At 40.3% G+C, this 20,033-nt stretch overlaps 1 long non-coding RNA gene across 2 annotated transcripts in view; it reads left to right on the forward strand.

Annotated features, from left to right (window-relative positions):
- The window catches only part of LOC139695216 (uncharacterized), a 155,364-nt gene that overhangs the window by 107,325 nt on the left and 28,006 nt on the right, over nucleotides 1-20,033 (forward strand). The window contains exon 3 of one of the 2 annotated variants that reach the window (XR_011702285.1): nucleotides 14,454-14,573. The exons of the other annotated variant lie outside the window; for it this stretch is intronic. This is a non-coding gene — a long non-coding RNA (uncharacterized lncRNA). Of the gene's footprint in view, nucleotides 1-14,453; nucleotides 14,574-20,033 lie in introns of those variants that run through there. 2 annotated transcript variants of the gene reach the window in all.

Genomic DNA, 20,033 nt, shown 5'->3' on the forward strand with positions numbered 1-20,033 from the left:
AACCGTTGCTACCGTGCTTACTTGCGCGGCCCAGGGTCACTAATAAGCAAGAAAAGCCAGGGGAATTGAATATTAGTTCCGGGCATCAAAATGCGGTGTAATAATAAGTTTTGTAATTCAATCCTGGAATTAATGCTAGATGGAAATATTTACAACATGTTTGATAGAGTATTAGGCTTCTTAAAACTAACACAGTATTCACTTATATAGGTACGTTATATAAATGAATGAATATTTACACGCGTCTTTTTATTTATTTATTTTAGTGAAGTATGTAAACAATGCCTGCAGGTATTCAATAAATGTACTATTAGAATAGGTTATATCACATGACTAGAACGGAAAAATTCAAATGGAAATAATTAGGAGGAATATGTCGCGCTTGTGAGATCTCACCTTGATACTCGCTCCGAGCATTAGGAACCCTGCTTTGGACATTATTTATAAATTTAACAAGATACAGAAAATAGCTGCCCGCTGCATTAAAAAAATCATTATGGAATGATGGGAAGCGTTAGACTGTTATTAGAAATACTCCTTTGGGAGCCCCTTGAGGGACGAAGATTGAATCCAAAACTACTAGATAAATACAAGTGCCATGTAATGAATGCTGATATAAAGAAGTAATTCCTTGATCTATATTGTTTGACCAGTGAAACCCCCACGAGGGTATCTTGGCTACCGAACAAAGCAATTAAGTGAACCATATATCCTTCGCAAAATTCGTGACCACATCAATATAGGTAATCACGTGCGATAATTTGATAAAAAAACTTCGAATGCCAATAGTCACCGATTACATTAAAGCCTGATATTTTGCATTCCCTGCCACACGTCCTGTTAGCAGCCTTCAGAAGATAAATGACTGTCATTCAAAGGTAGCAGTGATATCTGTATCGTATGATTCAAATTTACACCCTAGTGAATTGTCATCGCTGAAATTTTTCATCAAGAGAATTTGAATTTTTGACCCTGAAAACAGGCAAAAATCGCGGCAATTCTTAACACTAAGACTACAAGTAGAAACTCTTTGACTCATCTCCTCCTCTCATTTCCCCCTACCCTTGGACCAGTTTCTTCGACACTCGTTCGGTGCACGCGACGCTTCAACTTTTCGCGGCCCTTCTCGAGACACGAAACAGAAATTTGCCACCAGAATTGAGGTCAGAAGTGAGGCGTGAACTGTTGATTGGTCGCCTCCCTTGCCCCCGACGACCCCTTCGCCCGTTTCCTCTCCTCCCCCTCCGCTCTCGTGTGTGTATGCATCGGGTAGGCGGAGAGATTAATGATCGGCTGCATGGATGGGGCTCGTTGTTCCGAGAGCCGTCGTGCCAGGAGCTGAACTTGTGTAATTCGCTTTCGAGGTCGGCCGTATTTTGTATCCCCACTCAAGCGCAGAGCACTTTCCACACTCGGAACTGCCTCTTATCGGCACTTTGTATATGCGCCATTTTTACCGCTTACTCATCGGGAGGCGCTGAGGTCAATTGATTATGTGGACTTACTTACGCGGCTCTCTTGACGCTTAGCCTCCTAGGTTATTATTCGCCGCAGAGCCTAAGAGATTGATTGGTCCTTATGATGGAAAGCTGAAAAAACGAGTAAATAAATCCTCGAGTCACTATAGAGCGGTCTAAATAAATGTTCGCGTAAGGTACTTATTTCTACCAAAAATGTCTGTTGTGAATTCTATTCTTAGTAAACCGAACAAGTTAACAGTGGAGTGTGTTATACTGTGCGAACTTGCTGGTTATATTTCATGTACTTACGACAAATATTTTTTTCTTATTAAACACTATATGACATGGGCAGATTATCAATTATGTCCGAGTTCCATTTTGAAATTGCGTTTGTGATTCTTTATTTTGTCATAAATTATTGACTCATGTTTGGGTGATTCCAGTGGCTGGCCTCGCGTCTGGATACCCGGTTTCAAACTAAGTTTGTACTCTTGGATGCGTCCAGCTCAGCCCACGCATTGGAATTTTTTGGTTTTCCGGATATATCTCGGTTGCGAAAAAAGGTGGGGAAAGGAAATCCCACGCCTTAACCTTCAGTGAGTGAACTCGTTGAACATGGAAATTTGCCGTTACTCATTGCGCCTACGCCTGAAAGTTGAAATTCTGTCACTAATCGTATCTACGAGTAGCAAGTTTTTTCTAAATGTGGATTCTTGTTTTTGCAAATTTGAGTCACTCAATAACGTAAGCATCAACAATACGATCTTAATTTTAGGACAAATATACTACAGCTATGGCATACGTAATTATCTGCTTCATTCACCCATGGCATCAAACAACACATTCATTAACTTAAGTCTGAAGCATGCAATCTGAAAAGCCTTATATTCATACATGCAGCACTTCATGGACTGCCTCGTGAAGAATTAGTTTGCCGAAGGACAGCTATTGGAAGATTTTTGCTTTGTTATCTTTCGGTTTGCTAAGTGGCGTAAGACGGCGTAATTTGAGTTCAGCGCACACAAATTATTCCTGTAATACTGCTATATTTATTTTTTAACAGCTGTGATTAAAATTATATGGGACGGAAAAGCGTGAGAATTAAACCTTTGATATTTAGTTTCTAGTTTTCATTTACTTCAAGGGATAATTATCCTGCTAATTGTCCAACCCGTGCATGTAAATATTTCTTTCCACATAGCCTTAGTTATTGATTTTCGTGATCGAGTCTCCCACGCTTATTATGGAATTCCGTTGTGATAATTTGTAAAGGAGTAAACGGTAACGACTCTGGATTTTCTGGAATACTTATTACAGGTTAATAACCTCTACTTGCATTGCAATGTGGTAAAATTCACTATTTCATGTCAAGTCACGCAGTCACTGCGTGATTGTCACAGAAAAAAGAAACGAAATGATTCCGCTATAGTAGCTAACTCGAAGGATGGTCTTTGAATAGAAGTCGGTTTCGGTTTTTGAAGTTAGAACTGGTACTAATAAGCTCTATATCGTGTGAAATTCACGCACCAGAGCAGGGAGTGAAAATCCTTCTCCTATGTTGCATATGGTTTTCTTGGAAAATGTCTGGCAGTTTTAATTGAAACGATTGATGTAGCCCGAATTCGGCCCTGGTAACGTCCAGTTCAGAAACCGAACGCTCCACCCACTGGATAACCACGCCAGAAAAGCAAATAAATTCATTGTAGGGAATACTTCAGCCGTAACCAGATCTTGTACGATGGTACACTGATACCTATTATCCATTCGCTAAGTCAAGCATTCCATTTAGACATTAGTGCACAATTTGATAACTGTGTTTTTGGTTTCGGCTTTTGCATACGATTTTTTATTGTGGCCGGGGACTTCTCATGATCGGTTGCTCATTGCAAATTCTGGGAAAGTATGTTAAGTTAATGTTCGGGGAACCTGGAGGTATTTTGCTCCAGAACTTTGGTCGCGACACATTCCACCTCCTCCGTTCTAGGCTCCTTTCATGTGCCCCCCCCCCCCAACGAGTGGCACCCTCGAGCGCCGGCGTCATTTCAGTGCTGGCACGGGAGCAGCGGGCTATGCCGCCGAATGTCGCTCCCTTGTCCGCCGAGCGAGATCCATCCGCCGAGGCTCTCGGCCAAACTGTTCTGCTCGCCCTCCCGTGAAGAGGAGACCGAATTCTTTGAAGACGGGTAGTGAGGAGGGGCGGTCCGTCGCATTAGCCAGGCGAAACACCATCTCCCGGTTTCTTCGGCGCGGGCCAAGTATCTTCGATAACCGGATCAAACACAACCTCGTGGACTGGTTGATTCGAAATGCGTTTGCCGAAAGACGAGGGAACAGTAGTGACAAGACCACTTTAAACAATGCAATGGGCTCAAGCTCATTAACTGCCCTGAAACAGGCGTGAATTTTCAGGGTGGGAGTCTTAGTACTCTTGAAACAAAGAAAAAAAAACTTTTTCGTATTTATTTTGCAGTCAAATTTTGCATGACGCTGACAGCGATTTCAACCGTATGAGTCACGAAAGGAAGACAGCTCCTGCGTTGCGCAACTTGTATCTGAACTTATAAGTAGTTCACTATATTTTTCATTTTAAGGGTACTGTATGGGACGTTTTAATCTACGTTTTTTCTTGTCTATTGTCCAAATTTTGGTTCATTTATGTCTTCGTTATATGTTACCTATTTCTCATCTTTCCTGTGTACAAAAATAGATTCTATACTCCTCCCAGATAATTATTAGAATAGAAGTTTTTTAACAAGCCATTATAGCCCAGGAGGTATGAAAAGAAAAAAGGGCGGTGTTTTCCCTGTGGTTATACCTAATCAGCATATTTTTGCGGTAATGTTTTTATCATCAATACAAAACAAATGTTAACTTAAAACTTTATAGAATGAAATCACCTCTGTGTTATTACTGCTTAATTTTTTTAATAGATAGATGCAATATTTTGAGATAATTTTAAAGTGAACTAATCGAATTTGAAGCCTTTAAATAGTCATTATTATGTTAATTTCATTAATAGGGATGGTCATTTTCTTTTGGAATTTCAAGTACATTAGGGGGTTTTTTCAAGGGGGGGGAATGTTTTCTAGCTGGAAAAAAAGTCAAGTTATCGTTGAAGAGTTACAGAAGAGATTATAGTGGAAAATGTGAGGAAAGCCAATTGGATTCAAATTTATTTCCAGCTCCAGAAAATTCGATTCAGAAAAGATCGAGTTACATAGGTACCACTTTACAATCGCTTTCCATCCGGTATTTTTAAGTAATTACTCCTTCATCCAAAAAATCTTGATCAGCTGATGCAATTGGAGCTATTTTTGCTTTCGTTGTTTTAGCCAGGAACGTTTTAAAAAGAAAAGTGAATCGGGTTTTGGTTTCCCTGTTTTACCGTTCCGTCATTGGTGGGCGTGAGCGACATGTGGCGTATGTTAATGATATTATGAACATGATTATTTGCTTTGTGTGATAAATATGTGATGGATTTTCTCTTGCTTGTTTGACCACTTTTATTGTCATTCGTTCTCACATCGTGCGCATTCATTGGCATAAGTTATTAGGATAGTAATTGATAGATGTAATTCATATAATGCTGCAATTGCCAACATTTTTAATTATTCATTGTAACTACCGATTCCAATCCATACTCGCTTCCATATATTACAGGTCGGATGGATAAGGACGGGTGGTTAATGTACTGACCTCTAGTCAAGAGGTAGTTTATTCGAATGCGTTCTTTTATGTTCATTCTGAAGTTGAATGTTGTGCACGTATCAAAACGACATCATCCATGTAGATAGGAAGAGAAACCACCCTAGGGAGAGCACCCTAAAAGAATAATGGTGCCACTATACTATATATCCTTTTCAACTAGAAGAACGTCTGGAAACATCGGCGCGTGGTTGCCATCCTCTGTCCAAGCATCTTTGCGACAGAAGCGAAGGAGAAATCACTTCCCGCCACTCGGTACTTTCCGCCCCCCTTTCCTCCCTCATTCCCTCTCAGCTGCGTATCCTCTCTTCCCATTCCCTCCTTCCCATCTCCACTTCAGGCCTCCCCTACACACCCTTACACTCTCTGGAGTGTTTCCAGCAGCCCTTCCGCCGCCACCCTCGCATTTCCGAAGGCGAGATTTCCCGCGCAAGTTGGCGGCAGAAGTGTTGGATTTTTCTCCTTTTTCTTGAGTCAAAAGTCACAGCCGCCGTTAACCCCTTCACTTTTATTTGGTAACCGTACGAGTAGTTTTAACTGGTGAAGTTCAGCTATTCGTCGCTCTATATCAAGTTCTCTCACTCTTACGTCCTTTACTTTCCTCTCTTTCCCTTTTCGCTCTTATCGTGGCCCACGGCGACAAATTCTGGGTCCTAATGGCGACATCCTCCTTGAGAACTTATCCAATCACTTTGGGGGTGATGGGTGCGATACGTTTTTCTCGCTGTTGGTACGCCGTTCACATCTGATAGTCCCATCCAATGCATGAAACCATTACATGAAACCTCGTTTGCTCTAACTTGTAATATACTTACCATGCTTTGTTTGATAGCGACTGTCAATTTTGTTGCACTTCACTTTTCCGAAACTGTGAAAAATTTCCATGTTTGAGCAACAAAAAACGGGAGTGCCTCTCATTAAGTCAAAAGTTTTTCCGAGATATAAGCAATTTCCTTAACCCTTTAGAAATTTTAATTTGGTTTGGTCACTTCGCAGATAACTGAGAATTCTTTTAATTGTAGCGGAATTGTAAATAGTTATTTTAACTATATTTTTACTTTGATTGGTTCATTTTGTTGAAAGATCCGGTTTTTGCGGTGTAATTAGTGGCGGTGGCTCTCAATTCATAGGTGGTCACATTACCCCTCTTACTTCAAACGTCTTGAGCGTGGTGTGGTGATTAGCCAAAAAAATTGAGTCCTGGCGTCCGGGATTGTACCATCTTACTGGCGGAAAGCGCGAATACAGCTGTTGCTCGCATCTCATCCAACCACATCAATTTTTCGAGGAAGTCCCGTGATAAATTGGATTGAAAGTTATTTCGCGGGTAAATTTTGCCTTTCAGCATGCTCGCTGAGCCCTAATTTTATGCCTAACGTGTTTTGAATAAATATCTAAAACAGTTTTATTTAATGGCGTATGTCGTTGGTACAGACTTCAGTGGTGGATAAATTAACTATAACATGCATTTGAAGCACTCGGTTGTGATGAGTAGAGTCACTACCTCGAGCATTGTAACTGATTTTGTGTTATTCATGTACTTAAGTGGCCTCTTAGAAGTCTTTCTGTCTTCACGTGAGTCACTGATTTAAAATAAACCAGTGTATTTTATTATTATTATTTTCATTTCCATACAATTAGGCAAATAACCCGTTGGAAACGGTGTAGTGGTGCACGAGAAGAAAATATGAAACAAACTGCCGATAGTTTGGATTTGCTTGCTACGGGAAGTTATTTTAATTTCCGCTGGCACTTTGATGTAAATTGTTCAAATTTTTATTCATGTATCTTGGATCAAGAAACACACATTGATCTTCATTTTTATTTTCAGAATTCCTAGTTAGTCGTCCAACAACCAAGTGTACTTGGTGGTTGAGGAATATAACCATGGTACTAAAAATATATTACCCTTCATTAGCGTATTGTGAACAATCATGAATCTTCAGTATTTTGTCCACGACAAAGTAACTCATAGCCAATACGAATTAGAAAATTTGACCATTTGCGGGCCATCTAAAATGTTTTCATTCTCATTTAAATGTGCAATGGTTAATAATAGTCTGTAGTTTCGATTGCCCTCCACACAGTCGCATCGAATCCGTACTACAATCTAATACGTAACAATTTGATTCATGTGCAGTCATTTGACGCTGTCATTCGTCCCAGAAGATCCGCGTCGGAGATGTAAAGGGGCATAGACACGATATCTGATATTCAATTGTTCCCGGCTCAACGTTGTGGAAATTCATTTTAATTAAATGAAGAATACAATGTATCTTTCCACTGTCCTTTATTCACGTATTGACTTGATTAATTTGTACCTGATAATGACGCTTGAGTGTTGAAACCGGTTGTACGTGAATAAAGGACAGTGGAAAGATACATTGTATTCTTCATTTAATTACGATATCTGATATTTAATCTTACGTGAATACATATATTCTTACAGAGTCGTCAATATATTTCGTGAGTTTAATTTTAACATGCGCGCATTCTTAACATTTGTATTCATCTTATGTGTTGAAACCACTTAAATGGATCTGAATATGTTCCGAATCAGTCGGCATTCCCATAAAGCGAAATCCTTTTTTATTTGCTGTCTGTGACGTTCGACCTACTCGTTTTCTCGCACGAATACGCCAACATCTCTTTGAGTGCTCCGTTTTACTCCGAGCCGTGTGTATTTATTCAAGCAAACACCTTCTCCCCCTACCTATGAAAGGAGTGATGTGGTGCATTTCCGAAAGTGACTCATTTCTGTAGTCCCGAGTGACTTCCGAGCTCACTGACTGGGTTCATTTTCGCATAAGTGCGCTCAGAACCATACGACGTGGCATTGCACCCGGCTTTGCCTCGCCTTCATCCCTTCATAATCAATTTCAACGGTTGAAATCGCGTGATTTATTAGTATTTTCCAAAGTAACAAGTGGAGACGGCCTAATTTAATGGAATCGTTCGATCATGCTATTTTTGAAATCATCCCCGAGGTGTTTGAAATTAAGCCGCCGTGACGCGGGCGAGAGCGTCGTTTAAATGTCGCCGTGGTGCTCGAAGCCATCTGCTCGGGCGAGAGGATGGCACTCGGGGGGGCATCTGGCAACATCGATGGCCGTGGTTCGAGCCCCTGGTTTCATCCGTGGGGCCGGAGTCGGTCGCCTCCCCCAGGGAAGCGTATTTTTGGACTGCAAATTCTGGAAGCGTTCCATTCCATGTGTGTCTCTTTCCATCTCACTCATTTTCGCATACCCCGAAATGCTCTCTCTCCTTTTCCTTCCCTTCTCCCTCCGCGAGAGGAGGAAAAAAAACGAGCAGCGAGGGTGCGTGTGTGAGAGAGAGAGAGAGGCGTGGGGTCGAAAACGGGGAATTAGGCGCGTGAGGGGGATGTGGCATGGGAGGAAGGAATGGGGGTTCGATCCCTGGGTTTCTTGGGGTAAGAGCCTTGAAACCGCGGAGGGAAGGAAGGGGAGGCGAGTGGGTGGATGGGTATGCGGGGAGGGGTGAGCCGGGAGGTGTCCAAAGTGCTTACGGAAGGAGCAAAAGGGAGGTCGGTGCGTGAGTAGTGTCCTCCTCCCATCCGATGGTCCATTACGATCTTCCCTCGCCACCGAAGTAATCGTTCCTCTTTCCTCCCCCCAAAGTTTACTCGTATTTATTTAGCCTTCATCGCGGCTTAAGAGAGCTCTTCTTTTAATTTTATTTTTTCGTTCAAAGGGCTCGAATTTTTTCTTTACGGGCGCAAACACTAATCTGGAAGAGCATGCGCCATTTTTCTCCTCGCCAACTACGCATTATTCTTAGCATTTGGCTGATGTGTTTTGCGTTTCGTCTTGATTTTTTCCGAGCGTACTTTTTCCTTGATGTGCATGTTAAGTGTTGCTATGTCCATCCTTCCAGTCACTGCCCTTTAAATTCGCTCAGGTCTTGGTCCCCCTTGTTTGGTCTTGGTACCCTCTTACTTTTGACCTTTGAATGTTTCCCCAATATTAGAAGGACTATTCAGAAAACTTCACATATCTTAGCGCAACGGTAAACCTGAATTTGATGGGATGGATCTTATATGTTGCTTTTATTGGATTGCAATTTCGACAATACTTGTGTAAGAAGCAAAAATCGGGACTCGGTAGTGTTTAATTCGGATCTAATATGTGTGGACTGCCATGTTAATATTTAATATGTGATGTACACATCTGGAAGTAAATATAATGAGGCATCAATAATATGGGGAGATTTACCGACGCTGCGATTAAAGAAGTGAATAAATATGTATGTAATATTTACAGTTGTCATATTGATGATACCGAAACCTTTTACCGGAGGACTGCATTAAATGTAGCATTTTACGTTTCCGTAAATTAAGTAGCAAATCATGTGTTCAAAATCCCTTAGGACTATAAAAACCTAATTTTCACTTTTCTGAATATTATTCATACTTTTTTATTGCTAGTTGTGAAAAAGTCAATAGTATGTAGCAATTTGTCATCAGTCAATGTGAGTTGCTAACTTCAGGAATTGTGCAGTACGTTGGATATTTTTTCAAGAATTGATGTTCGCTTTCCGGTTATTCCTAAAAGTTAATTTAATTTCTTGAACCTACATGGTTTTGATGGCTGAAATGCTCGTCTTTGTTGATAAATGATTACATTTACTTAAAGGAAATAAAAAAGGCTTTATTTTGGTCCTAACCTCTTTCCAATTATACCTGCGCATAAATTCTATAGCCATCTGTTTGCAATATCCTGGTTTATTGTCTCTCCGTTGGAAATAAAAAAGTTGTTATTAAGCCTGGAACTTCGCCAATAGTTGGAATTTTCGTATTCCCTATTGTTCAAACGCGTCGTTAAACCTGTCTCTCAAGTCTTTACTATGATATTTCGCTAATTTTGCATCAATATGCTAAAATGCTCAGACTTGTGTTATTAAAGTCATCGTCCTGCGATAAATATTTAATCATGTCTTCTCGAGTGATTATTTTTTTAATACTAATTGTTGTTTATTCCAAATAATATAAAACTAATAATGGTATTGTTTTTGGAAAATTAGCACTTTAATATTTTATTATGCGTTGAAATAATGCACAACACCCACTCCGTAAATCGTGCTCGAATAGCGTACTCCATTGCGTAAAATAGCGCCACCAAGCAGGCTTAATAAAGCGACATAGAGTTTTTCTTAATTTTAAGTTCAAATAACGTTTTGTAGTGGTTCTTTTTAAATTGTGCAATGCATCTCGAAATGATACTGAAATATTTGAGGTCCTGTTATTTCTTAACTCTTTCAATTGTAGCGGTGACATGTGTGGCATATGTGTCGGGATATTGAGCTGGCCGGTGCGCTTATTTGATGTTTACCACTCACGCCTTGCTTTCTAGGTCCATGTGAAATTACTGGTCCTCTGGAAACGAAATTCTCTTCTTTGTGGTTTCCCATTCTCCTTGAATTATCTAAATTAGGTTGAGTTAAGCTAAAAAATTGAAAGAAAGCTAAAGTGTTATTTAAATTCGAACAGCGGCTATTCAGGGGAACACGTTAGATTTATCTCTGGGTGAAATTATATGAGGCTTTCCATCATTTTTACCGTGCCATTAATACAGTATTCCAGAACCGTAACCTCTTAATTTTGAGTATTATCATCCTTTTTTTTGGAAGGAGAGGACTTTCGGCGTCACTTTTCACTTGCCCCCGATGAGTTGCCCATAAATCAAGACTCCCTATTAAATAGGAATGTGTAAACACTTTGTCTACACATTTACCTAGTCCGCCGTTTAACAGCATAAATCTCTCGTTTCCCTGCTCCATGGAACTGCAGATGATTGAGTCATGGCTGTCGCGTTCATTGCTACCAACTTGGGATATCTTTTTACTTTATGATAGCTCCCGAAGCTAATTTCATGCCCCCAGCCTCTGATCCCGGTGGTGCGGTCTTTCCAATGATGGTGTTACGTTAAAAACACTAATAAGGAAAATAACGGGAAATCATCTCAGTTTTTTATCCCACGAATAAAGATGGGCACCAATATGAGAAAAACGAGTCATGGCAACTATGAGACTCGGTCCACTGGGTCGTGTGTCGTTCTCCGCAGCGGGAGAGGCGGTCCGTCAGCCCGCGAAATCCTTGTTAGGAAGTCCTAACATATTCTTTTGAATAAAAAAATTAGTTTTTTAATGATCAAAAATGAATGAATGACATGTATGTGTGTTATGTAAAATAGTACAATGTAATTCAACTAGGCATGTTCTATTTTTGTTTTTGTGTGTGTATGTAATTCGCTCGAAGGTTTTGAGATCATCTCTCTCCCTCTCTTTTCGTTCCTATTCTCTTATCCAGGACCGCGGCAGTTTATTTCGCATCAGCGCATCTTTATTTTTGGGCGTCCGCTTGCTTTCCCTTTTCCGCTTTTCCCCGAGGCTGCCGTCCTTGGGCCCGGGGCGTAAACACATTTCGGAAATCGGCGGCGTGGTACTGCACGTTAGAGGACGTGGCTGAAGGAAGGGGGATTTTTATTTGAGCTACGAAGTCTCGCACGACTTTACTGACCACTCCCAGAATATCGGCCGACTGATAACGGTCATTGAAAAAACAAAGTCTTCTCTCCATGCTTCAGTCGGTGTCGCTTTTAGGGCTGTGAGAATTGAGATCTAAGGCGATGTTATGCCGTGTATATTAAATCTTGCAGTAAATCATGTTTTAACGCTAAAATTCCGCGAGGAGTTATCTTACTGATGAAACACGAGGAAGCGAATTAATTCTTCTTAGTGATAAAGTGACGCATGTTGTCCGGGAAACGTTTTGCTCCCTGACGACTGGGCGCATCAGTGACGTATGGTATGATGACCCGATAACGTAAAAAAACATTGCTTTTAAAAATATCTCTCGGAGTTTTTATACAATATAACCTCATCTTTTTTTCTGGCACCGATTTATAGTCGACTGTCCAGAGTGATGCAATATTCTGTTAATAAAAGCCGTTGTTATTGGAACTAAGTCAGTTATGCTAGGATCACCCTTCCAGGATTATGCAGTAAACACGTGCAATATTTCAGCGGACCAAAAAAGATAATTTTTTTTTTAAGTAATATCAAGAGAATTAGACTCTCAAGCCTTATGTTGATGACAGCCACGGAAAGATATTTAAATTTGGCTGACAGTTTACGGGAGGGGAAACAACCAATAATTGAATGCATTGGGTGTGACAAAAATTAAATGACTCCCTGGTTTATCATGCAACTCTCTTTTTATACTCTAGTACTACATGGTGGGCGTTTATAGGTGCTATTTTTCTATTGCTAAGTCGTTTGGACAAAATACTTCCAAATAATGATGTAATCAAACCAACTTCCTCGTTGTTTACCTTGATTTTTGTGTCAGATAAAAATGCACGAACGATATGAAACTATGCTTTAGATTGTATCAATTCTGCATAAGGTGGCAGTGGTATTTACAAGTATAATAGGTATATTCAGTTAACATTTCCTAATGAGTATGCGATATTTCCTTCGGGATCGGGTATTTGAAGCAATTTCTCAGTTAGCATCTTACGAAATCTGCTTCCGTGATTTTTCATTACTAACATGCTATCCCCTCAATTTGCCTTGGTGTCTTCTACAGATGCCATCTAATTCGTTTTCTCAACCTCTTTTGGTAATTCCATCATAAAAAATTAAAACTTTGTTTTCAGTTGATATCCAGTCTTCCGGCGTACACGCCTGGAAGCGTGAGTCGTAAAAATGTATTTAATTTTCAATTTTTGAAGTGTTAGATGAATAGTTTCCTTTTTTGATAATCTATTGCAAAAGTTATTTTATGGCTTTGGGAAAAGTGCAATATTTTTCGTGACTTCAATTTAAGTTTGTTTCCAGGTCGCCAAATGTTTATTTATCGAAGTCTGGAATTCAGGTATAAATATTTGAACGCAGCCCAGCCATGCAAAATATATGTGATCAAGTAAGAAAATCGATAATATTGTTTTTCTTGCATGACCTGAGAAACCGACCAACATCAAACAGCAGTAATCTGAAAAAAATTACCCCTCCTTTACCCGATGTTTTAGACCGAAAATGAAACCGGGGCGTATGATTTGAGATTTACCTCTTCAAATATAATTATACGACAGTATTACGACGACAATGTCATTTGGATTTGGTAATGTCCCCGCGTTGCAATATGTTCTAATGAGATGATGACGCAACGGAGATCGTATATTTTTAAGTCACCTTTTGTTAAGCCTCTTTGCTTTTGTTTGGTTAATGTGGTTTTTCGTCGTAATGTAACGGTCTTTATTTATTCCTTGCGGTGACTCCAAAATAGCCATTTCACAATTATGACATTAGTTCGGAATCTCGGTTGAATGCTGAGCACGCATCCTCGCATGCCTGCCTGAGGGAGCCCCGCGTCATCACTCGACGACGCGGGGCTCCCTCAGGCCGCCGGACAATACGTCCGCCCCTCCCGTCCGTCCTAAACTTTCCCCCCAACTGTCCAATCCCTCCCTCCTCCCGACCCGCCTGATTCCCCCTCTCCTTCCGGCCTTCGCTGCCTCGTAATCCCCCTCCACCATTATCTCTCCTTATCGCGCTCATTCTTCCTCTTCCACACTCTCCTGCGGTCGTAAACATCCCTTCCCAGTCGTTATGTGATTTTTTTCCTCCGTCCACCCCTCCCAATCATCTTAACGAAATGAATAAAATGTCGTATCGAGTTTTTTTCGCCTTCAGCGCCATCAATTTCTCAGGTTTAGTGTTTTATGTTAATTCTCGAGACACGTCGGTATAATATACCTTGCTTGTGTGGATATTGGTTCTTGGTTGTTGGGGAAATCATGGTATTTAAACGTGTTTGAATACCATGTGGATACGTTGCCGTGTGCAAACTAAATTCCCAATCGAAGGGCGACCCGGCATCTTCGAGTTTCAATTTGTTCATGTTAAAACATCGTTGAAAGAGATAATAAACCACTTTTATCGGCGCTATAGTTCCCCTCACTGAGATATATGTCGTTTACGTTTTTTTGAAAAGTAAATCTATTTTATTTGTCATCACATTAATATAAATAATAATGTTATTCCGGTCGTTTCGTCTGTCTCCATTGTATAGTATTTCATTCCAAGGTGGAGATGATACACAGAAATGTTAAGATCCATCGTATCCTTAAAAACTGATGTGTCGAGTTTTAAAATTTAAAGTGTGTATCTTGTGTGCACATCACTGAGATATTAAGGTTTGTCATATGTCTGTCAATTAGATACAACAATAGAAAATTTTGAACGATTTAAATTACTTCTATATTTCAGTAAGCAGTGCATTCCGAATCTTCAGACTCAGCGGATCGCCAAGCGCATACTATGCTGCAAATTTTCTACTCCTGCCAACCACCGCATCATCCTTGGCACTCCACATCGGCAGCTTAAATAAAATTTGAAGGTTTGAGAACGTTTACTTTGGCTTGGGATGGGCGGCTCGTGTACACAGCTCCCTGGTGCGACGAGCCTCTCTTCGAGTGTTCCCTCTTCTTCCTGACGCGTGCTCTCAAGTCCGCACCTTGACCACAAGCCAGAGAGGGCAGTGCTCCATTCGTCCATTGATATTTTTCGCTCATCACTTTTTCCTCTGATATTGTTCGCTTGCGCTCAGGCTGAATCGGATGGTTACAGTGGCTGTTATCCTGGCTCTCCAAGCCAGGATCTCGTGTTTTAGTCCCGTCGATCGAGAAGTTTTCAGGGGTTTCGGATTCCTACTTGGGAGCCTTTTGGAGATGACCTCAAACGATCGACTCTGCTTGTCTTTAAGGTCTTTGAACCCCTTGGCGGTTTTCCTAGGCTAATGCCGATCCCAGTTTCATCTACACCCTTCATCCATTCACTAAAGCTCTACCTACCTCCGGTGGAAATATTTCCATCGGCGTAACTGATCTCTTCTGTGGCGCCCCTTCCCTTTCTCTTAGGTCTGAACCGTAAGCATACTAATTATTTGTACAGTTGCACCGCAAATGTGTATCATAAAGGAGAATGGAACTAGATGTGGAACCTACTTCGCGGTCATTTTTCTGGGGCAATTTAGTAGAGCATCATTAGCTGCACAGTGTTTGGCTCATTTACCTCTACTACATTTACAATCACAGTATTTGGCTACATTTACCTCTCACTCTACAACATTCTTTTACTTTTGAACTGCCCCTCATCGAACATTAGCATTTGGAAGAGATGATTTCAGTAATGGCACCCACTGCGAATGGCTCAGACAGGGAGTAAATGTGGAACTGCCGGGCTTCCTCGCTCTCTCGCTCTTCTCACCTCTATTCAGGCAAATCGTGTCTTTAACGTGCGTTGCGGTCGTTTGCTTTTTTTCTCTCTCACGTCTCCCCGGACGAACGGGGCATCACATAAAAGTCATCCGCCGAGCCGTTTTCTTTTTCAATTTCTGGCTACCGTCGTCGTACTTAAACTGTTTTCTCTGGATTCCCGCTGGCCACGGTTTAATGAAACAACAGCATAAAATTCAAAGGAACGGTAATTACGGCCGTATGAATATTGTGGGAAGAATCGACCCCAACCGTACTTTTAATATTATAATACTCTACTAACTAACAATCTCCTATTAAGAGTACGGCTGGGGTTGATTCTTCCCATAACGACATAAAAACTGAACCGGAGTTAGATCCTTTAATTCTATACTTCTACCTGGTAAAGACATCCACCTTATCAAGGTTTGATGTTTTACATTAGTTTCCAGCTTATTAAATTGCAAAAAAATAAATTCATCCCAAAAACATTGCTAACAACTTGTCTTTTTTTATTTAAGAAAACTTTATTTTCTCAATATTCATACGCATATTAGTGAGTAGCAAGGAATTACTACAATTTCGAGTTAGATTTTTTTAGGGTAGGAGTTGAGAACTTCACACCTCCATTGCTTTTACTTTTTAATGGCGTTGGTATTAATCATGCGCTCCTTAACCAGGAAACAGGGGAGATCTGTTAAAATGTTTGCATTATGTTGGAGTTGAGAGAATTCGGAAAAAAGACAAACCTATTCTGATATTTAGAATAGGTCGCTTGTTCGTAATGCTCCTTACGAGTGCGGGAATGTGGAATAGCCTAATATTGGGTATCTAAATGCTCATGATATGTTGTTTGGGATTTGATGTACTAGATTCTTACTAATGGGAATCTGACTACCAATAACTACAGCTGAGGAAACTTTGAACTTTTCATGCTGTGAACTTTGTATGAATTGCGTTTAATTAATTTGTAAATCATTGTATGTCCAACCGTGATATGCATTAATTCAATAATGCCCCAAATCGGATCCCTGTCCATATTTGCGAGCGGAGCCTTATACATAAACATCCGTCTCCCATCATTGTTCATTTACAATCGGGATAGATTTGGAGTGGTGTGCGGATGAAAAGTAAAAAATATAAATCAATGTGGAAATATAGGTTGAAGGAATCAATGAAGAAAAAACTAAAACATTAGTTGTAAACGTGGACATTCAAGTTTGAATAAGAGAAAAGAGTGGGCATGTGGAATAATAGAATGAATAATATATTAGCTCTCGTTTAAAGAGTCTAGGAATATTAACTATCTTTATATTAAAGACGGAAAATTAGTAAATGTGTGGAAAATTAAGTATCAATTATGGAAATTCTGGAATGGTTTTTGGAGAACTGCATTAAAATATGTAGCTTAAGATTTTGAGAATTTTTCATATGAATTTAAATGATGTTTCCAAATTATCAATTATTAAAAAATGCCTGATATATTGGAAGCCTAGGGGCATTAGCGTACGAAATGCTTTCACTGATTGACCTCACTGCAGCGGCAATGGTCTTCGTCATGCACCACTTCAATTGATCCAGCCCCCGATCTGACCCTGCTTACTCTTAGCAAAGTATTCCTTTCAGGATCCCCTCTCGAGAAATTGATTTTTGTTCAGATCAAACAGGTCGCTGTCAGGGAATCTCTGTATACGTATATGATTCGAAACAACCCCTGTGGATTGATTGTGCCAAGTATTAGGTGGGAGAGCCAATCGAAAAGTGGACACGTGCGCACATTGATAGCGTTGTGAGAGTAATGGGGTGGTTCTTGGGCCCTCCGAGCGGGCGAGGTCTCGGGAAGGGGAGGGATGCGAGAGGAGTAGGTGCTTGGGGGGGGGGGGGGGGAGGCATCGGGGACGTGATCCCGCTTCGTGGCACCAACTCTTTCCCTTGGCGGCTCCTCGGATGCTAATTGGCTGGGCGGGGGAGGGACGGGTGGTTTGGATTCCGTGCGAGGGGGAAGGCGAGAACCGAGGGTTGGTCTGGAGTGTGTGTGTGTGACTCATTCGGTGGAAAGATGAGGTTGCCACGCTCCATCTCTTCCGGGAAGAGTTGTGTCTTGATCACCCTCCTTAAGGTCCGTAAGAGTTTCCTTGTTTTTTTCTTAATATTTTATATTTCAGCCCACGTGCCTCATTTCATCTACCGCTTTCCTTTTTTCCTTTGGCTTTTTCGTTGAGTGAAGTCATAAAAATAAATGGGAATTATCACTTTGGGCAGCGAAGGTGAACCGCGTGAAATTGCTCTGCGCATCGATTGGCGATAAAAATTTGTGAACGATTCACATCACCTCGGAAAGTAAATATCACCAGGAGACGGTTGTAAAACAATACTTAAAAGCAATTTTGCTCCTCGCAAACGTGAGCCTGTCGATTAAATCAGTCATTAAGTAATTTATGCGGTTGTGATGTTTCTATATTTGGTGTGTGATGCCTTTTCCTTCTTCAACTCGATCTTGGCGTACAACCTGAAAATGCAGGGGACGTCACTCAGCCAGGGCGGCGTTTTTCCTTCGTCTCTGGCCTATATTTTTTGCGGTACATTGTGGCTCTTAGTAGTAATTGAGCGGATTTATTTACCCGTGCTCGCCCGAGCGCACGCTCGCAAGACTCCCTCCGAATCGGTTCGACGTGTGTAAACATGCAGCTTTCAAGTGCGCGCCCCTAGGCGATTCTCCTGAACACCTCGCCTTACCATCGCCTCCTCTTCATGCCAGTTAACATTCATCGCCTTCTGCCACCGTCTCCTCTTTCCTTCTCTTGGTTCAAATTGTTTCTGCGCTATTCCAGTATCGAACAAGAAGAAATGAATTTTTTTTTCGATTTTAAGGTCAATGAACTGTGTTTGCGATCAAAATTGAGCAAGACCTAAGATTATGATTTTAAGAATGATAAAAAAATACTATTATGTTCCTGCAGCAGCCCACAATAACATAATTTTGGACACTATTTTAGAATGAAAGCGCGTTACTCTCTTTAAAACCACAAGAGTTAAATAATGAAGGTAATTTTATTTTTATGAAAGTTGCTGCCTAAATAAGTTGTTGAAATTTTGGTGCTGAAGGAGATATGACATGGGGTGGGTGTCAGAAATGTGATATAATTGTTAGTAAAAGATTGTTATAGATTAACCTGGAATCCTCTCCTTATAAACCATGGAATTTTTAACGCAAAGGTTTTTTTATATTTGTCCCTTGGTATCGCTTTAGATATATTTTGACTGTATATTCTCCACATTTAACACATCTATTATAGATTGCATATATGCTATGTATTTAATATTTACCTCTACTAAAACAATTAACAATACATACATTAATTAGCGAATATGTACAAAAAATCGGAACTTTTAGGTATTCTGCTAACTCTCGTGTTGAAGAGTGTCCAACAAAACGTATAGGTTGGCAAAACCTGTAATAACCACCTCTGCTCCATATCGTAAATTTTTTATTATCACAAATGATATCCGGCATATTTATGTTCATTTATCCCACGTACTTTCGACGCGTCGTATTTTACGGCGAGCTATTAATTAAGAGATTCTATAACCGTTATTAATGGTGGAATTATATAGTTTATCAATTTCTTTTTCTGACGAATTAAAAGTGTAGCCTGTGCCTATAATTTTTAAACCTCTTTCTACAGTTTTTATTGCGTTATTGTATGTAATCTGCGTGCAACAGTTGGAGCAAACATTCTCATATTTAACCAACTGATCACAGAGATCTAAGGACAAATTTATCCTTACGGGTAGCTATTTCGATTTATTTTATCCCATAGAAACTTGTGGGCCCTTTTCTATTCGTTTGACTGAATGAATTTCCTGGGCATGTGGAAGCCTTTGTTTGACGCCACATTATCGACTCGGGATTGGTGTTGTTTGTGTAAAAACCCTTTTCTAATCAGCTTGGCTTTGTTCCCCTCGCTCGTGTGTGAGTGGTTCACACAGGTTAACTTGGCAAGGAGAACACAAAGACCTTCCTTATGTTTCTCGGTTCATATGTTCACATACAGTAGTTTTTTTAATTCCCCAGTTTTAACCTATTTAAATATTAAACGCATGGTCCGTCCTTATTTTAGAGTTGGTTAAACTAAAGAGAAAATAGAAGATGAAAATAGCATCGTGCACCATACCTTTTTCCATTTTTTGAAGGAGCGGGACGGACTCGCGGTTGCCACCTTGTCACTCCTCGCCCATGCCTTCCCGACTCCCACCTAAATATATTTAAAGCACCTTAGTCCTTGTTCCATTTTTTGAAATACTATTCTTGTTTCGAAACTGGACATTTCAGATTTTTCCCCTCTTGTCATGAAACTATTCTCTTCGTTACTTCTGTACCCATACTGCATCAGTCACTGTAAGACCGAAATTCTTTATTGGATTACGTGTGCTGGACCTTCAAATAATTTTTAACCGAAGAAAGAATTGAAGATCTAATAGCTATTACTTTATATTAAGGATAAGTAAGCGGACCATTTGCCAATGGTTCTTTGTAATTTTTTGATCTTAATTACGAGGACATGTGTTAAAATAGGTATTTAATGCGTTTGGT

The sequence above is a fragment of the Hetaerina americana genome, unplaced genomic scaffold (assembly GCF_022747635.1).
Source record: "Hetaerina americana unplaced genomic scaffold, ioHetAmer1.1.p SCAF_1, whole genome shotgun sequence".
Classification (NCBI taxonomy): Eukaryota; Metazoa; Arthropoda; class Insecta; order Odonata; family Calopterygidae; genus Hetaerina; species Hetaerina americana.